Genomic DNA, 20,009 nt, shown 5'->3' with positions numbered 1-20,009 from the left:
TGAAGTGAGGTACCAACATTTCATCCTATTCAGGTCTCTGAGACCTCTCTCCAGGTCAATTCAAAGTGGTTTTCTTATGGTTCTTGTGTTGTTTCTCTTCATAAGGACTCTCCTTCCTTTAATTGGCCAGGCAAACCCTGCCCTCAAGAGCTCACTGACTTTCCCAACCTGATGTTCTCCTTCCTTTACTAACTGCACCCTTAGTATCGAGTCCCTGACCTGCCTCAGTTCTTCTGTCCACAGATAGGAGTTAGCAAGTCCTGACAAGGTGCTTGGGGTGTACCGATTATTTCATTTAACCTTCAAAATAAATTTAGCAAAGTCCTCTGGATACAAGGTCAGTATACAAAAAATAACTGCACTTCTATATACTAACAATAAATAAATAGATAAAAATTAAAACACTTAAAAATGTGTATGCCTGTGAACAACTGAAGACACACGACTGCCTCACTGAGAACTGTAAAGTATTATCGTGATAAACTAAAGAAAATCTAAACGAATGCAGACATATGTCAGGTTCATGGATCAGAAGAGTGAATATTCCAAAGATCTGAATTCTCTCCAAATTGACTGACATAATCCAATCAAAATCCCAGCAGTTATAAATCATAACACAAAGTAGCAAGAATAACCAAGACTATCCTGAAAAAGAACAAAACTGGAGGATGTATGTTACCAGATTTCAAGACTTACCAGTAGCTACGACAATATGGTATTGACATAAAGGTAGATACAGTGACAAACAGAACACAGAGTGGAAACATTCCTGCACATGTATGAGCAAATTGATTTATGACAAAGGGGACAGTGCAGAGCAGTGGGAAAATAAAGAGCTATTTATTAATTGCTGCTGGGTCACCTGGTATCCATCTATAAAAAAAAGTGAATCTTAACTCCTACCTCACACTGCATACAAACAATTCCAGATGAATGACAGATATAAACACAAAAGGCAAAACACTAAAACTTCTAGAAGGAAACTGAAGAGCAACTTCTTGGCTTTGGATAGGGAAAAATTTCTTAACCAGGACACAGAAAACACTAACCATAATGGAAAGATATTGATAAGTTAAGAATTCCTCTTTATCAAAGGTCTCCTTTGAGACTGAAACAGCCAGCCAGAGAGTGGAGGAAGATATTTACAATACACTTGTCTGACAAAGGACTCCCATCAGAATACGGAAAAGAACTCTTATAAATCTCTAATAAAAAGACAGAAGCCAAAAAAAAATTAAAAAAAATAAAAAAAAAAAAGAGTAGCTTCCACTCGCCGCAACTAGAGAAAGCCCGTCTGCGGCAACGAAGACTCAACACGGCCAATAAATAAATAAATAAATAAATAAATAAATAAAAGCACTTAATATAAAAAAAAAAAAGACAGAAGCCAAATTAAAAATGAACACAAGATTTGAATTAGGCACTTCGTAAAATAAGATATGCAAATGGCCAAAAACATATACACAAGTGCTCACCGTGATTGGTTCAGGAAAATGCAAATTAAAACCATAATTATATACCACTAAAGAAGCACCACAATGGCAAATGAAAAAGCCCGCCCAACAACATCAAGCGTTGGTGATGATGCAAAGCAAGCCTCCTGTACGACTGGCTGTAGCGCAGATACATTCACCTACACTGGGAAAATCCTTGGCAATGTCTATTCAGGTTGGACATATGCACACTTTATGACCCAGCAATCTCACTTCTAGATGCACACACAGTAGACACGCTCACATTGTTTCTTAAAAGACCTAGCGTGTTATGTGTAAGAGTCCCAAACTGGAAATGCCTGGAAACCTACATTCTATCCACAGTGGAATAAATGAGCCATGGTCTATTTGTACAGTAGAATATTATGGAGCAATGAGAATGATGGAATTACTGCTACATGGACCGGTCTCTCAGAAATGAATTCATGCTATATGATTCTATTAATGAGAAGTTTAAAAAGAGGTATCAGTTATGGTGCCAGGGTGAGGGATGGAAGTTATTGGTAGGGGGACCAGAGGAGTTTCTAGGATACTTTTAATGCTCTATCTTTTAACTTGGGCTCTATTTATATGAAAATTTTGAAGTTCATCTAGCTGTTCATCCATTGGTGCACATTTCTGTATATAAATTATTCTTCAATAAAATTTCACCCAAAATTATTCTCACAATAACCCCCCGAGGTGGTACTTTTTTCCAATTTACCAATGAAGAAAAGAGGCTCAGGGACTTCCTAGGTGGCACAGTGGTTAAGAATCCACTTGCCAATGCAGGGGCATGGGTTCGATCCCTGCTGCAGGAAGATCTCACATGCCACAGAGCAACTAGGCCCGTGCACCACAACTACTGAGCCTGCACTCTAGAGCCTGTGAGCCATAACTATTGAGCCCATGTGCCACAACTACTGGAGCCCGTGAGCCTAGAGCCCATGGTCCGCATCAAGGGAAGCCACTGCAATGAGGAGCCCCGCACATCACAATGAAGAGCAACCCCCACTCGCCATCACTGCTGCACACTAGAGAAAGCCCGTGTGCAGCAGCAATGAAGAACCAACGCAGCCAATAGCCAATAAATAAGTTAATTAATTAATTTTTTAAAAAAAGAGGCTCAGAGGGAACAGGAACTGGCCTGATGTCACATGGGGATGAGAGGCAAAGGAGGATTCAAACCCATCCTGCATGCATTCCCAAACACCGTCTCCTGACTTTATATGTAGTGCTATTCTCTCCCAAGTGTTCCTCACTGGGGCCTTGTGCCCTCAGAGGCAGGAACCCTCACTCCTCCTGGCCTTGTGCTCCCTCAGCTGACAGCACAGGGCTGGACACTGCAGCCTAACAGATGCTCAGTGCTATGGACCAAATGTTTCTGTCCTCCAAATTCATGCATTGAAGCCCCAACCTCACATGCGATGGTATTTGGAGGTGAGTCTTTGGGAGTGATCAGAATTAGATGAGCTCATGAGGGTGGGGCCCCCATGATGGGATGAGTGCCCTTATAAAGAAGAGAAGAGACTAGAGCCCTCTCTCTCTATGTACCATTTGAAGACGCAGCAAGAAGGTGGCCATCTGCAAACCAGGAAGTGAGCCCTCACCAGATACCAGCTCTATAGGCACCTTGATCTTGGACTTCTCATTCCCCAGAACTGTGAGAAATGAATGTTTGTTGTTCAAGCCCCCAAGATGACGGTATTTTGTTATAGCAGCCAAGCTGATTAAGAGCTTAGTGAGAAAGACAGGAAGGCCAGAAGCTAAATCTGTAAACTTGCCCACCTACTCTTGTTCTCTGCCTCCCTTGTACTCTCCTTTCCTTCCTTGCTCTCAAGAGTGTTCCCGAGCTTGCCTGGTTCTTCACCCAGCCTCCCTACTTGGCAGAGTGATGTCAACTTTTGAACAAGGTTGGCAGGGTGGCCTCAGTAGTGCTGCAGAGGTGGAGTGGGAGGGAGAAGGTAGAGGAAGAATGCTGTCCCGATGGCCTTCCTCTCCCTCGGGCTACCTCCACCTGAGCCACCATCAGGCAGGTGGGGTCTCCTCCACTCAGCTGCTCCTGGTGAGGTCCTCAGGGTGAGGAGGGGCTGGACAGTCCTGCTCAGCTCCCCTCTCCCAGCCTCCAGGGCTTGGTCCTGCCTCCTCCATCTCCACTGGCAGCTTTATCTCCTTCCCAAAGAGAAGAGGGAGTGAAGCTGTCTGTGACGGCAGATCACTGAGCAGGGCTTCCTTCCCACCATCTCCCTCCCCCAACACACAGCTGGGAGATTCTTGAGTCTCTGCCTCGCTGGAGAATCAGGACCTGGATGCTGTCAGGAGCCTCCTCTGAACAGGCTGATCGCCAGCCGCCCACAGCTCAGGAAGGGGGTTGCTGCCCAGGAAAGGCTGGAGAGGGGGTGAGGGTGGAGGTGGGGAACAGCTGCCCTCCCCTCCCATTTCCTCTAGCCAGAGGAGGATGCCCAGGCTGGACAGCAGAGTGCTGAACAGCAGAGTCCAGGGATGTCAAGCAAGGGGACAGAACTTCCTCTTAACACTCCCCTCTGCTGTTTCCTTAGGTATTGGACTAAGTGCTGTACACACACGATCGGGTGCAAGCTGCACCCCAAGGTGCCCTGAGAGGGGGCACTATTATTATCCCCATCTGACAGATGCAGAACATGAGGCCTCAGGTTTTGCACCTGGCAAGTGGCAGTTCCTGGCTTTGAACCTGGCTGCAGTCAACAGAGCACTAGTTCTTCACCTCCAGAGGCAACAGGGTCCGGCACGCAGCGCTCCATTCAGGGCAGACCTCCCCACCAGCCAGGGACACGGGCTCCCACCGAGGCTTGCAGGCTCCTCCAGACCCCACCCTAACTCTGTTCCCTCCTTCACCGACCCCAGTGCTCTGGGTTGGGTCTGTAATCCGCTTTAACCTCTTTCACCCTAGTCCTGGGCTCCTGCTGAAGCCTCTCCAAGCTTCCATTCCTTACCTGTAAATTGGGGCTGACAGTAGTACCTATTTCATAGGGTTTCTGTATATACTGAGTGAAGTTTTACTAGTAAAGGAATGAGGATATAAGTAAGAGGTTAGTAAACAGCAGCTAGTGTTTGTTTTTGTGTTTTTAACATATGGGACTTGGTAACTCAAGACACTACTAGGGTCTAACCCTAGGCTCAATCTTTTGATATATTTTCCTCCAACTTTGCAGGTCCCTGGGCTCTATTTCTTTTCTTTCATTATCTAAAGAAATGGGGACACTTCCATTTTGGGTCTTTAGATTAGATTTTTAAAAAGATGAGTAATCATCTATCAATTGTTAGTCAAAATTGCTCTTAAAGTGCTTAGAAATCACTGATCTGACCAATAGATAGTGAACTCCCCGAGGACGCTCTGATATGCCTGGGGACCAGCACAGCCTGCCAGGCAGGAAGAACTCAGCATACTGAAGGAGAGGAGGAGATAGTCAGAAACACAGTATGTCTCTTGTCCAGGTGATAGAGGGTTAGAGGCTGGGGTGTAGCTAGAGCCACCCACCTCCTCGTGCCCCTTGTAAGCGATCTGAGTCACAGCCACTAACAGCAGCCCAGCCCCAGGTGCAGATGAGATCAGATGCCTCTGTCTTCCCTGGAGGCACTTCTGTGGGTCTCTGGCCCTTGTGTCCATGCTGGCCTCCTCTTATCTCTTGCCTCCACTGTTCAGCCCACACCTTCTGCCACCGCCTCCTTGAGGAAGACTGAACAGGAGCACCTGTGGGTTTCCTTTGCACCTGAGTCCAGGGAGGGAATAAGGGAGGACAGAGTGGAGGAATCCAGGGTATCACCTCCACTCAGTGGCTGGGGGCAGGGAGAGTGAACACAAAGCAGCAGAGGCTGGTTTGCACCCAGTGTTGCTCAGTCTCGCACGGAATCTGGTACATGCTGAACACCCCAAGGTTTTCTGGCAAAAGAAACCTTCACAGTCACCACTCTTAGAAACCAGACTCTCCCTTCTATCCCTCAAGGTGGGAACATGTTTGTCTGCAAAGACTGAGATCCTAAAAGGGCTTTCTGGTCCCCAGAAGTGGCTGATCACTGGGGTCCCTCTGCCACCTGCCCCTCTGGCCTCAGAAGCGCTGTGCAGCCAGGACAGGCCTGGGCAAGGCAGGGAGACAGCACTGCAGTTAGACTGGCTGCATGATTGGCTGCTCCCAGAAACCCTCACGGCCTCCCTGTCCCCGTTGCTCAGCTGCTCCTGAGTCAGGCAATAGAGCATGGTCCTCCTTGCTGGTGGAAAGGGTGGTGGGAAGGGGAGCGAGGGGAGAAGGGTTCTGGGTTTGTGTTGCCATCTTTTCATCCTAGCTTCGTGTCTTGGGACACATCTCCCTAGGGCCCTGCTGGGCAAAGACATCTTAAGCAGGGACCTCAATATACACCATTATTTTTGACTCTTGGCCAACTTTCTGAAAACCACATCATGCCAATGAGAGAGAGACCTAATTCTGGGCTGCCTCCTGTGGCTTTCACAAGTTCCACATCTTTCATCAGCTTCTGAGACCATCAAGTACGGTCAAGTGGGAGTTTAACAGCTGCCATCCCAGGGACTGTGCAGAGGGCAGTCCTTTGAACTCTGTCTGTCTCGAAGGTGGGAGGTTCCCACCACCCCTTAATTTAAAGGGGGAGGGCAGAGACACCCCGGAGGCGAGCCCCACAGCTTCCTTGGTTCTGGGCAGCTCACTAAGGTCTCCTCAAGCTCCCTGAGTCCTAGCATCTGAAGGCCCCGCAGCTGAGCTGGCATCCCCTCTCTCTGTTGCTCATAAAAGCCACATGCCTTCTCCCCAACAAATCCCAACATGCTAGAATAGAGAAATTGCTGGACTCTGAGGATAGACTCTAACGTCAGATCAGGTAGAGGAAATTACCTCAATTCTGTTTCCTCCGCTAAACACACACACACATACACACACGCATACACGCACACACACAACTACAGAGGGAGAGGAGGAAAAGGCAATCTTGAGCTCTCCTAGAAGGAGCATTAAATACCAGGTTGCCTGTTTCACTTGAGAGGATTCCGGTATGTGATCCCGGAAGGGAATGTATGTCCCAAACAGGAGCAGCTTCTGCTGGGTCCTCCCATCTTGTTTAAATGTCATTTAGGCAGAAAAAACATCCCTCTGATTTTCCGATGCAGAATTCGACTCCTCAGTCTTTTGCATTCTTCTATGGGAGTGTCAGCCAGACCTAGGCCACCTCGCAGCTGTACATCTCCCATGAACTGCATGTGGAAAGAGAAGTTTCATTTTATTTGTTTTTCTTTCTCCCCCCTTTCCTGACCTTACGTGCTACATAGTAAGCTGGAAAATGACCCAGATGGGAAAGACATAGGCTTTGAAGCAAGAGGCAGGAGGAAGGAAGGAGAGCAGGATAAACCACTTCTATTCAGCTATTCACCCTGGGGCGGAATCCTCCTTCCCTAAACTCTGTCCCACACATGTGCTCAGGATGGTGTTGTGGGGTCCTTCTGAGGCAGAAGAAATTCCCGTTGAAGGACAGGGCCCCTGAGCCCTCCCCTCTCCCCTCCTTTCTCCTACATACGTGATTGGCATAAGTCAACGTGAGCAAGAGATCCACTTTCAGTGCTGAGTCCTGACGTCAGGGCATTCAATGTCTTGCTCATCTGTTCTACATAATTTCGTAAGTCAACTTTAATTTCGTCAACTTGACAAGGGGGATGGATATCCAGAGTGACAGAGGTGGCAGTTCTCAGTTACAACTATCCCCCTTCGCCAGAGGAAGCAGCTAAGAGGGAAGCTGTCACGGGTGGCACTGCCTGATCCCTTGGACATGTGCAGGGACCAAGGGCTCATGACCCTCCTGCACAGACAACTTGGCCTCCTGTGGGTTTCCTGCCATTGGAGCTGATGGAAAGGGGATGAGACTGACATAAATTGAGCTCCTACGATGTTTCACGTGCTTGGACTTATATTGGCTCTTGTACTTTTCATAAAAATTCTATATGGGACACAATCTATTTTACAGATGAGACAACTGAGGCTCAGAGAGTCTAAGTGATTTGCCCAATATCACACAGTTATTAGGTAGCAGAGCTGGGATCTGAACAATGGTCTATCTGATTCCCAAATACACTTTCTTTCTGCTGTCCCCTCACAAACTTGCCCACAGGATTGGCAAGCATGAAAAAGCCCATGCCTCACCGTGAGGACTCACCTGCTCTCTCTGCTAGGGCTGTAGATTGCCAGCCAGGTGAGGATGAACTGCCCTGGGAGCCTAAGGGTGCATGGCATGTGCCGGAGTGTTTCTAGAAGAAGAATCTGTCTCCAGGTGTCACCTCACTGGAGAATTCACAAGACATTGCCACGGCCTTGCCCCTCCGTTGGCTACCTGTGTTTCCAGCGGGCAAGAGGGAAGCTCTTGGGCAGGTACCTGGTTGAGGAACCTCCCAGAGGAAGATGGGGAATGGTGTTCTGAGAGCTTCAGAGCTGTGGGCACGAGACCCCTGGTACCCTGTTCTTCTGAGATCGAAGGAGTTCTCTGCTTGATGAGACCTGCGTCTCCTAGCACTGGGATGCACACCTGCCTCCTGTCTGGGAATCTCTCCTGATGTGGCATCAACGTGCTGCGTGTTTAGCGTGGCTGGCAGCACCTTGACTCTTCCTGTTTTGAATTTTTAAACTGAGTACATACGAGACAGAGGCAGAGACCTCGTTTTTCATTTTCGAAAGGTGCCAACTGGTAACAACGGCCACTGGCCTCAGAAACCTTCACTTCGTAAACCCTTTCTGTCACGTTAGGTGGGAGCTCCTGAGAACCCTTAGAACAAGGGAACCAGCAGAGGAACAGAAGGTAATAGAATATCCGAAGTACTCAGAGAAGCAAGAAGGAAGACAAGAGAGAAAAACAGAGGCTGTGAGTATCAGCTGTCACCAGAGTGCAGGGAGAAAGCCACAAAGACCAAGAGCATCCACACTATAGACAAACTCATATGCTCCTCTGGGGCAAACCTGCCTAACACCCCAGGTTTGAGGATCTGATGAATCCTACTGGCCCCAGTCCTTGTTCACAACTAGCCATGGCTTAGTGCAAGGAGTCTGAAGTGGGAGCACCAGTGCTGGTTCTGTACTAACCAGCTGCGGAACGCTGAGCAAGTAAGTTCCTCCCCGATCTGGGTCTCTGTCTCCATCCATTAAAATTTAAAAAAAAAAAAAAAAAGCCTCCCCCCAAACCATGATTCCTTCCAGGCCCAAAGCTAGGAGGTGTTCCCTATGTCCCCTGTTATAAATAAGGCCTAGACCCAGCACACGGATCCCTGACTTTTGATCTTGGACTAGGAACTTCCCTCTCTGTGAAGCCTCGTCTGCCCCATTTCCAGGCTGCGTGGGATCTCTGGGAATGCGTGCTATCAACCGGGGGATGGGAGGAGGCTAGAAAGGCATTCCAATAAATAATGTTATTTCTAGAAAGAAGCCTCTCCACCTCAAATCCATCCTATACTCCACTGATAGATGAAGTTCCTAAAATCAAGGTCTGTTCCATGCCACTCCTCTGCCTATGACTTCAGTGGCTCCAGACTGCCTACCAAGTCACAGGCAAACTCCGAGCCAGGCACGCAAGCGCTCCTTGATCTGACTCAACTTGCCTTTGGTTCCCTGCCACTTCCGGTCCCTTAGCTGTGCCACCCACTGCCCCCCATTTCTTCAAATCACACCCAACCCACAGGGTCCTTCTCAAATGCTGTATCTTCCAAGAAGACGTTTGAGACCAACTGGGCTTTGTACCGTGATTTTTAAAAATGTGTCTGTCTCCTGTCCCAGGTCAGTGATGCCCCCAGGATTCAACAGAGTATTTGATGTGAGCCTAACATTCTATGACTTTAAAAGAATGGAACTAAAAAAGAGAATGAACTGGGTTCCTGGGAACCAAAACAGCAACTCTTAGAGGTAAGTAGAAAAAAGACTTGAGGAAGAAGATTTTGAGGAGGATAAAATGGTAGTTAGGGGGATTCCCTGGTGGTCCAGTGGTTAGGACTCCACACTTTCATTGCTGAGGACACAGGTTCAATCCCTGGTCGCAGAACTAAGATCCCCACAAGATGTGTGGCATGGCTGAAAAAAAAAAAGGTATTTAAGGGTCTTTTCCATCCTAAGATTTTGTGTTCTATGCAGAGTAGGGGGCATGGCTTTAAAGCAGGCTCTTTATTTTCCTGACAAATCTTAGAATCTGGCCTTGGCTATAGCCCTAGCATATAAGAGAGTCCCTCAACCAGAGAAGTTTCTAAATCAACAGCTGGCTGAGGCACTGCTAGGAGTACCAGGGAAGCTGAGAGCCTGGTGTTCCTGGTTATCCTGGTGGATGAGATGTCATCTCAGGAAAAGCCAAGCATTCTGCCCCTACCCACCCGCAGCCGGTGCAGAGCCTTTGAGCAGGGCAGCTGCAGGCTCTCCGAGGGGAGGAGTTCAGGCAGCTGGGACTCCTTCCTGGGCCCCTTGGGTGGAGCCCTCCCTTCCCAGTGCAGGTGGAGGCTGGGGGCTCTGCTCTTGTTTTCCCCACCTGCCTGCAGTGCGGTTTGTCTGCTGGCGCCTGCCGCAGAGGCATAGAGGCTGGGGGAATTTGATCAGCCAGGAGGGGGAGGCTGTCTCCCCAAGATGTGAGCACAGTCTAATCCCTCCCTCCCTTCCTCCTCTGGGTGTACTGCTGAGATGCCCTGCCAGGCGGAGGAGCAGAAAGGAGCCGAGGCTGAAGTATCTGAAGGTTGCAATAAATCAGGGAGGTGCCCTGAGTGCTTGCGTGTCCTTCTGAAACTCTGCTGCCCCTGACCTCACCGCTGAGGTGGTGAGTCGGACACAGCCCAGGCATCCTCCAGACGCCCGGGACAGAGCTGCCTCTCAGCAATTGGCAGAAGGTCAAGGGCAGCCTCAGGGCTCTTCAGCCCAGACTTGTGCCCCTTGGCATTCACAGCATGGTTCCCTGGTGTCCCTACTTCCCTAGCTGTTTGGAGGCTTTTATTCTCAGGGTTTTCCCATTATCTTCCTTGAGAAAAGTGTAGGAGGGAAGAAAGCTGGGTTGGGGGCCCACCAGGTTTCAAGCCAGCTTGGGTTGGCACTGAATTCCCCTTCCAACCTCTCCCCGAGACCAAACAAATGTTATCAGGGACTCAGAGAGCCTCCTGTCAAGGTCACTCTGCTCTGCCTGATGCTGTCTCTGCTGTTTTAACATGGGAACCGACTCTGTTGTCCCGCCTCTGCCAGCCCCAGTGCACTGCCCGGGCGCTGGGCGACCTCTCCAAGACAGCCCCGTCCCCTGGCCGGAGATCACTGGAGCCTTCAGCTCCAGGACAGAGGGTCTCCAAGTTTCTGCTTCCCTCACTGGTCTGTTCTGCTGTGGTATTAACCCTTTCCCTCCCTGAAGCTTGCTCACGCAGACAGTAGACCAGGCCCTGCAAGCTCCCTTGTGATTCCTCCTCTTCTCCTGTGCCTGGGATCCCAGACCCCATGGCCCTTGGGCAGCACGGGGAGCCCTGAAATGGCTGGGTAGGCAGGGCCACTCTAGGCCTCGCCACCATCAGTCTCAGCCATGTGGGGCTCAGCCCTGAGGGTGTCCAGGGCCTGGTGCTACACACCGGAGGCATGACACACTTTCTCTTTCAAGAAGTTTATCGTTGGGAATTCTCTGGTGGTCCAGTGGTTAGGACCCCACACTCTCACTGCCGAGGGTCCGGGATTGAACTTCAATCCCTGGTTGGAGAACTAAGATCCCACCCGTGCAGCACAGCCAAAAAAAAAAGTTTATCATCTAGGCAGGGAGGAAGACTAGAAGCTAAATTTTAATACATGGGAAGAGATGCTCAAGGGAGAATTAAAGGACCAGACAGGGCAGGGGCAGCCCCAGCAGCGAGTGTACCCCTCTCACCTTGAACTGCCCGGGTCTCCTCCTACGGGGCCAGCACCCACTCCCCTGTGGCCCACCGCCCCGCCCCCGAGGGTGACTGGGGTCACGGGGACAGGTGCAGGCAAGCCCCAGCTTCGTCTCCCTGCCTCCTTCGCTTTCTCTTACCTCCTTCCCTCTCCCCTTCCCTCGCCTGCCTATGCTCAATTCTCTCTCTCTCTTCAGCAGGAATATAATGTTCGGCTGCCTTCCGCCCACTCTGCGAATGCTGCCAGCGAATAATGACTAAGGTGGTGGGTGGAAGTACAGCAAGTTGAGACCAATTTAGCAGTCCAGGGTGCCAGGAGGAGGGTGATTTAGCAGCAAATAGCTTTGCAAACAGCAAGGAGAGTGAAGATGCCCCCAAAGCCAACAGACCAGTGAGCCAAGTGCGCAGCCCTGCCCGGGTGCCCGGGTGCCCGGGGCAAGGGATTGCCTCAGCCACCTGGCCGTCTGTGCACTGGGTGATGAGGTCATGCATGGGGCAGGGTTCGGCCCAAGACGCTGACTGATCTTCAGAGCCACGCCCACCCCCACTCTCAGCTCTACTCTTGACACCTTTGAGGGGCCCGTGTCCTTGTACACCCCTGGGGCTGGGAGTTCCATCTAGACAGGACCCTCTTCTTTTAATGGATGCTGGGGCCTGTGGGGATCTGCAGCCCTGAAGGGCTGATGGCAACCTGAGAGACTGCTCTGGGCATGGCAGAAATGGGGGTTCTGAGGTACTGGGGAGGGGACTGCCCAAGCACACTGCAGATCACACCCCGGAGAGAGGCCAAGCCAGGTGGACACAGGTGTGGAGCTGGCAAGCCTGCCAGCCAGGAGTCTGAGGACTGGTGTTATGGGATGTGACTGCGAGTGTGGGTAGCAGAGGAGAGCTTATCTGAGGTGCAGAGAAGATGAGGATGCAGGGGGTGTGTGTGTGTGTGTGTGTGTGTGTGTGTGCACGCGCCTGCAGCCCTCTTGAAGGCAGTTATCTTCTCCCAGTGATTAGCTGACGTGGAAGCAAATCTGTGGGCGATCTGGGGAGGGTGGCTCTTTACTGCCTTTGTTCTAGACACTGGACGAAACCCACATCACATCTGTTCAGACACCAATTTGGCCTGTCACTTAGTAAGAAAAATCACCTCTCTGCTGGCTTGATTAGGACAATTGGTTTTAGCTGTTGGTGTGCGTGCGCACGTGTGCACACGAGGGCACACGCACACACATACACTCTCTCTCTCTCCTCTGTCTCTTCTACCCTCCCTTTGATCCCACTGCACCCCCTTGACACCAACCCTCCATGCAATTCTTTCCTCATCTGGGAGGCAGCCTTCATGGGTGACCACCTCCGAAGTCTGGTTTCCACACACTGCTTACATGACCAGCGCAGAGACTGCGAATCCCTTTTTAGTTTGGGACTTATCTGTATATGGATAAGGTGGAAACACTGAATTAGATTATGGAATAAAGTTTGGTATTCTAATTAAATGTCATTAATTCAGATTCTGGGAGGACAAAATTTGCATCATTTCACTGTGGAGTGGACTAAACCTTATGAGTTGACTAGCTGTAGAGAGAAAGAACCGACATAGGATACATTTCATTCCTTAAAGTAAGTCTCAAGTAGAGATCCCATTATGCCAGATACTTCCTAGTTTATCATTGACTGAGCTTAACCTATATGCATAACAAGTGCTTAGGGATGGGGGGGGGGGGGGGCACAGAAAAAGGGAAGAAAACTCTAAGACTCCCATCAAGCTTGAATTATAATAATTATGGAAGAAACCGAGTTCTTATCATTTTAAAAATCTCTTTTTTTCCTGCACTTTAAACACTTGTCAACAATTCACTGAACCTAAATCCACTGACTTAATGAGGCCTAATGGTTGGGCAGTTATAGTAGCCCCAACTGGGAGTCAGGATAGCCCGGTTCAAATCCCCAGCATGCCACTTAAAGTCTTGGGTGAAACTTCGTTACCTCTGACAGGTCACTCAGTTCTCTCATCTGTCAAATTGTAGAAGAAATCTCAGAGCTGTAAATAATAACAACAACAATAATAATGTTCCTTTTAAAGTTAAAAAAGGCTATTAAAATCCCCACAATAGGAAGCCTAGGGATGTTAGGCCACCTGGTGGGAGTCGCAGGAAGCAAGAAAGTGAGAGAAGCAGGATGGAGATCGCAGATCCAGAGGCAGCTTTGCCAACTGGCGGCTAGAAGCCCAACTCACCCCTGCCTGACTTTGGCTGACACATTCCCGCCCACTTTTCTGGACCCTTGGAGGAGGCCATCCATGGCCAAGCTGCACACTCATTCAGCTAGAGGCAGTTATAAGAGGTGAGTTACCCCCCACCCTGCATTCCCCAGCTCTGTCTGGTCTCTGTGGCTGGCCAAGCCAGGCAGAAGGAGGTAACAGGCTCCCTATCCCCTTGGAGGGAGACAGATCCATTTCCTTGGCTCTCCACTTGCATCTGGGAGCTATGACTCCCTTCCTTAGGTTCAACTTCAAGGTTCTGTTCAAGGCCACCTCCACCCTGGAGTCTTCTAGCTTACCTCCCTCCTGGGGAGCAGCTGCCGTGTTCAAAGTTAGCACGATCCAATTTTCCGTGTACTTGCCACTGGTTCATGCGGGCCAGTTCCTCGTTGATCTTCATCATAAGTTTTAGTCTCAACCCACTATTTAGTCATTTTGTTTCTCCCCCATCTCCCTGGCACCTTGCGTAAAGAAGACCTTTAACAAAGAGTGACACGCGGAGCTTTTCAACCCTAAGCGATGATCTTTGAAAGGAAAACGAAAATTGTCACAGTCCCCTGAGAAGGCATGTGAAATCCTGATATGAGAAATAACGGGGTGGTGCAAAGGGCATGGGAAGGGCGTCACCAGACTCTGAACCGGATGACCTTGGGCAAATCACAGCCAGATGACCTCCCCAAACATGGTAGCAACTCACACTTGCAACGGCACCGTGAGAAGCAAACTCAAAGAGCTATCATGTACATCGCCTAAAGATTCCCCAGGCAGTTGGATACTTTTTTGTTGGCCAAACCCCAGAAACACCTCATCATTGCCCTGGAACCACCAGCCCCTGGGGTTCCAAGTGCAGGATTTTAAAACCCCAAATCTAGATCACACCTAGCACCTCCCACTTGTATAATTGTACTTCTCTGTTGATGGACCTGGAGATAGAATGCGTAGGTTGGCAGGGTGGGTGGAGGCTGGGTTTTCTTCAGGCTCTCAAAGTATTGGAGGCAGGAACCAGGATGGAGAAGCCCAGTCTACGCAGAGGCCCTGAAAGAGCTGGCCCAATAATAGCGGCAAGGAAGTCAGAGGTTACGCCAGCAAAGTGTCCCCAAGCAGAAATCTGCTGCTGGGAAAACTGCTCTCATCAAGAGTCTCTGACTGCCCTTTCCTCTCCCATTACTTTATTAAACACACATTTCCTAAGGGATTCCTCCTAGTAGCCAAACATCACACAGAGCTGGGAATTCATGACACAATCTCTGCCTCTAGGAACTTTGGAGGTTCTTCAGGAGCCCGTGGGTAAATGCCAGGAGAACAGTAGGAACTCAGAGGAAGGCACGTGACCCAGACTTAAGAAGGGAAGAGGGGATGGGTTCTTGGTGGAGCTGATCCTTACTTATGGTTAAAACATGAAGTGCAAGCAGGGGCTAGTTGGGTGGAGGTAGAGGAACAGGGCAAGAATATTTTGCACAGAAGAAACATGTTCGAAAGTCGCAGAAGAAAGTAGAAAGAGCCAGGGGCAGAGCTGAGCTGCGTTCAAACACTTGCTCCTCCACTTCCTAACCTGGCGACGTTGTTTTGTTAAGTCTCCTCCTTTAACAATCACACATACATACCCTGCGGGGCTGTGCTGAGAATTAAAGGACAGTAATGGGAAAAAGCACACAGAGTACTCAGTGAAGGGGAGCAGGTGTTGCTAAATATTCCCCACCACACTAGCATGTACACTGCCACAGGAGTGCCGTCATCGCCTTATGCATCTTTCGTAGACTCACTTTCTGACCCAGAGCCTTGCCTTTTGTAGGCACCCAACGAATATTTATTACATGAATGTTGAAAAAGCACAAAGCCATATACATACATTTTCGGGACTAGAAAGTCATTTCGCCAAAGCTGGAGCCCATCTACCTCTGTACCCATACAGGCAGACACATGGTTTCTCGAAACGGCATGGCAAATCTTTTCCTTACATACTCCCAATGCACTGGCTCTCCCCAACCCACACTACACAGCAGCACCTCTTCGATGGCAGCCACCGTGATACACATCTGCCGGGACACAGGGGCAGGCAAGGGGCTCCTCCTGCAGACACACAGATTTACAAGCTGAACAATACTAAAACCGGTTCTATCCACCTCGTGAAGCGCAGAGACTTAAAAAAAAAACAACACCATCTCAAATGATCCATCCTCCCTCTTGCTCACACACTGATACCTTCAAAGAGACATCACGCTTTCTCCACCCGAGTTTCTTCTCATTGCCAGCAGAGCAAGTGTCCCACGTCCACATCTACCCCGCTGAGCCCTCGTGCTTGGGGAGTCCACTCGCCACACCTGACTTTGCTCTCATTAGCTGTGGACCTCAGGAAAGCCATGCTGCTCTGGGGCCTCACTTTTTTTACTGGCAGAACATGAAGAGTCAGCCATGCTTTGTGCTCACCTGGTAGTTAGGTCGCGAGGGTAAAGGAAATGCCAAATGAGATAACGTCTGTGATGTGCAGAGAACACCTCAAGAAGAAAGGTGCTGGATAAATACAAGGTGTAAACACCACACCTGATTAGTGTGTATGCTTCTGCCCACTGACTTCACCCACAGACTGTGCTCTCCTCCACCCCTGAATGCAAACACCCTTCCTGCCGGTAAACGCTGTCTCAGATACTCATCTTCATGTGCGTACATATACACACATACTTCCAACACCTGTATCTTCCCCAGCATGCCTGGGAAAATTGTTTTTGAACTTAGAGGAAGCTCAGGTTACAAACACTCTCTTGCCCCTACCCACAGGCTCTTCTCCAGGGCCTCTGGTGCAGGAATAAGTGCCAAGCAGATCGCTCACCTCTCTGTGGCTAGGCATCTCAGCTCCCATGATTAGGCTACCCTGTCGGCAGAGCGGAAGATTCTTACCTGGCACAGCTCCTCCCACGGGCTCTCCAGAGCTTGGTGCCTCCTCAAACTTGCCGGCACCCGAGACCAGAGCAGAGGGGCTGATGGCAGCGAGAGGATGTGGATGGAATGGAAGAGGAAGGACCCAGAAACTTCAGATGCTCAGTGCCCTAAGTGCTCCTTATTCTTGGGAAACTGAGGGCCCTGAAGCTAATGAGTCTGGAGCACTTTCCTAGGCATGACACACTGGTGGGTGAGCAGACCACTCACAACCTCCACAGTTTAGTCCTTTCCACTTGGAGCAGGAAAGGGAAAGCCCTTGGTGTTTTGGTGCCAGTTGCTGCTGAGTTGTGTGCTCTAAAGGCTGGAGCTAAGCATGTGGAAGGAGTGTGTGTGTGTGTGTGTGCACACGTATGTGTGTGTGTGTGTGTGTAGGGATGGGGAGAGAGTGAGGGGCTGGCTGCCTGTGGTGGGGGAGAGAAAGAAATGAATGTGGTGTGTGTGTAGGTGTGAGACTGTTTGTGTTGCTTTGGCTGAATTGCTCCAGGGGGCCACTTAAACACCCGGGTTCATCCCCCCCCCCCCCCACGCCCTCTATCCACCTCAGCCTGTGACCTATTCCTTCAGTGAAACAATCCAAACCTCTAACTGCATCCCGGTCCCTGCCACCAGTGTGGACACAGCCCGTCTCCAAAGTTCCAGACGGCAAAGTACAGTGGCTGGGGCCTCAGCTGTCAGACCCTCACGCACAACTCCAGCTTCCTCATCTCTGCACATCGGTGTCAACCAATACCTATGTCCCCCCAGATCATTTTCTGGGCTGGGAGTAGATAAACCCCGTCTGCAGGAGACAGAGACAAAGACGGAAGGACGGACGCACCCTCCTTTCTTCCGGGCTGGGACTAGACCAGCCGCAGGCGCCCTGGCAGAGGGGAGACCCTGACAGTTACATGCGGAGACAAAGACACCTGGACAGACGCCGGCACAGACAGACAAAGACCGACGGACGCGCTGGCACGCCGCGGGGAGCGGTTTCCCCGGAGCCTGGGCGCCCTGTCGGGGCCGTAGACCCCTCTCTCGAGGGAGTGAAACCCTCGTCCACCGCACCTTACCTGCCCCTGCGCCTGGGGCTGACTTCAGGTTTGGGGGTTTTTTTGGTTTTTTTTTTTCAGTGTGTTTTGCGATGTGTTCCCGTCTTTCTTCTCCCGGAGCTGCCGGGCCGGGCGTGTCCCGCGGCTGCTCGCGTCTCCGGCTCGCTGGACTAGGCGGGCAGAGAAACTTTCGGCCTCGCCGCCCGCCCGGCGCCCGCCCGCTCCCGGCGCGCCGGCCTCCGCGCTGGTGCCGGACCCTCGGGCGGGCGGGAGGGCAGGGCGGGGCGGGCGGGCCGGGGCGGGGTCGGCTCCGCTCATTGGCCAGGGCGCGCCGGGGCGGGGTTGGGCGGGGCCGGCGCCGGCGCCGCTCATTGGCCAGACGCGGCCTGCGGCTTGTCCTTGGGCTCGGCGGCCTTTGTTCCCGGCTGACAGCTGGGGCTGCTCTCGACCTCCGGCTTCCCTGCATCTGCCTCCCGCGCGGGGTCCCAGCTCCCCTTACTCCCCCATCTCACTTTCGGCAGATCCCTCCGGGCAGCCCCGTCTGCTGAGTCTCCCCCCCTCCCCCCTTCTCCATTGGTTCTTTTTGTCCTTTTCTTATTTCCTCCCCTTCTTTTTCACCCCCTTCTTTATCACCCCTTCTTCTTACAAGTTTCATTTTCCCAGCACCATTTCCCCACTCCAACCCCCAAACCCTGCAAAAAGGTTGGACTTGTAGATTCAAAGAAGGCACCAGCAGCCTAGTGAGGGGCATTGGGTCACAGTTCAGGATTGCAGATTGGACCCTTGACCACTGGCACTCCCACTCCGAAGACAATTCAAAGGCAAACGTTTCCAGCTCCCTCCCAGGGACTGAGTTTCAGGTGAAAGTTGAGACCTGTTTATAACTAGTAATCTTACACAGTACCTTTCTATCATTTTCTCTACCACTCTCGCTTTCAACTTCTAGCATTTGAGCTAGGAGGGGACCCAAACTTACAAGCTTTGTTTGGATAAAGGGCAGGTTAAGTAGGGTTCCAGGTGTTGCCTGAGGTTCTGGTCCTGCGGGTGCACTAAGGCTTATCCCTTAAAACCAAGCATGGCTCTGCCCTGGGGATGTCAGATGGGGGAAGACTGAGGGGAAGCACCCCTCCACTCAAAACCCTCTAGGGGGTCCTCAGTACCTCCAGTTCTTGACCCTGAAGACTTCATCTTTCAATTCCAGGCTTCCTGGGAGGCAGCAAGGCATGAAGTTTAAGTGGTCAAATAGGCTCTGCTGCTTATCAACTGTATGACCCTGAGCCAGTGCCTTAACTTCCTTATATCTCAGTATTTTCCTTTACAAAATGGGGGTAACAATTTCCAGAATGTAAACTCCCCGAGGGCAGGGTCCTTCTCTTTTGTTCATGGCTGAGACACTTGATTCCTTTTGTTCACACATGTAACCCCAACACCCAGAACTTGGTTGGCACATAGTGGGTACTCAATAAATATTTGTTGAATGAATGAATTTCTTACTTATAGATTTGTTGTGAGAATTAAATAAGAATCCCTGGTAAGTATTGGGTTGGCCATAAAGTTCATTCAGGTTTTTGCATAAAATCTTACAGAAAAACCCAAACGAACTTTTTGGCCAACCCAACACATACACATGGTAGCTATTACAAGTAATACTACAATTTCTATGTGTCAGCCCCAAGACTGCTCAGCCTTCTCTGAACAGCATTTCTTCCCCACCTTTGGATATACTCATCCCTCATTTGAAAAGCTGTTTGTCAAAATTTGAGACCTAAAATGCAATCCTCACTCACACCTTCTCAGATCATGGTAGAATGACGGCTCCTTTCCCTAAGGCTCCCTCCACGCCTCTTGTGCTGCATCCATCCACACGGCATATGTGTGCTTGCTTGCATGGCAGTTATGGCCACAGGGCTGGCACTCCCTAGAGCTTAAGCTCCCTGGGGTCAGGCACTGGATTCTAGATCTACCTCCAGGGACAGATGTGGTGCCTCCACAGATGAGAGTTTCTCAGTAATATGTGCTGAATGAGTTAGTATAGATCAAACATCTCAGCACCTTCAAGAAAGGGTAGATCCTTGGAAGGCAGAGTAAGGGATCCAATGGTCTTCAGACTTCCATCAAACTAATTTTTAATATGGAATTCCATGAAAGGGGCGGAAGGATTCTGGAGGCCTGCTCCTCGTTCTGGCCTTACCACTGTCTATTTAAATGCTTTTGGACAAGCCATGTCCCTGGCTAGGCCTCAGTTTCCTCATCTGCAAAGTGGACACTTTGGATGAAACTCTTTAAGGGTCCTCCTCCAGCACTGATATACTGTGGTTCTCTGTCAGAGACATTCTAGGCAGACATTCTAGGACTTGACACACAGCCCTCTTAGAAGTAATGAGTTAGACCAAGGGTCTGGGTGGAGTGTTGGTGTGTGTACAAGGAGTGGA

General features: G+C 50.3%; 1 protein-coding gene across 11 annotated transcripts in view; it reads right to left on the bottom strand.

Annotated features, from left to right (window-relative positions):
* Positions 1-17,823, bottom strand: part of LZTS1 (leucine zipper tumor suppressor 1) — a 55,044-nt gene extending 37,221 nt beyond the window's left edge. For 6 of the 11 annotated variants that reach the window (XM_057723271.1, XM_057723274.1, XM_057723275.1 and 3 more), the window contains exon 1: positions 17,599-17,823. The gene's annotated coding sequence lies outside the window, so the exon portion shown is untranslated. Of the gene's footprint in view, positions 1-6,476; positions 6,749-13,338; positions 13,394-13,911; positions 14,277-17,593 lie in introns of those variants that run through there. The other 5 variants (XM_057723272.1, XM_057723270.1, XM_057723279.1 and 2 more) reach the window with 4 other exon arrangements.
* Positions 17,824-20,009: the final 2,186 nt, after the last annotated feature.

This window comes from Hippopotamus amphibius, chromosome 2, assembly GCF_030028045.1.
Source record: "Hippopotamus amphibius kiboko isolate mHipAmp2 chromosome 2, mHipAmp2.hap2, whole genome shotgun sequence".
NCBI lineage: Eukaryota > Metazoa > Chordata > Mammalia > Artiodactyla > Hippopotamidae > Hippopotamus > Hippopotamus amphibius.
The sequence above is the reverse complement of the archived record's forward strand: the minus strand, read 5'-3'. Positions and strand labels throughout refer to the sequence as shown.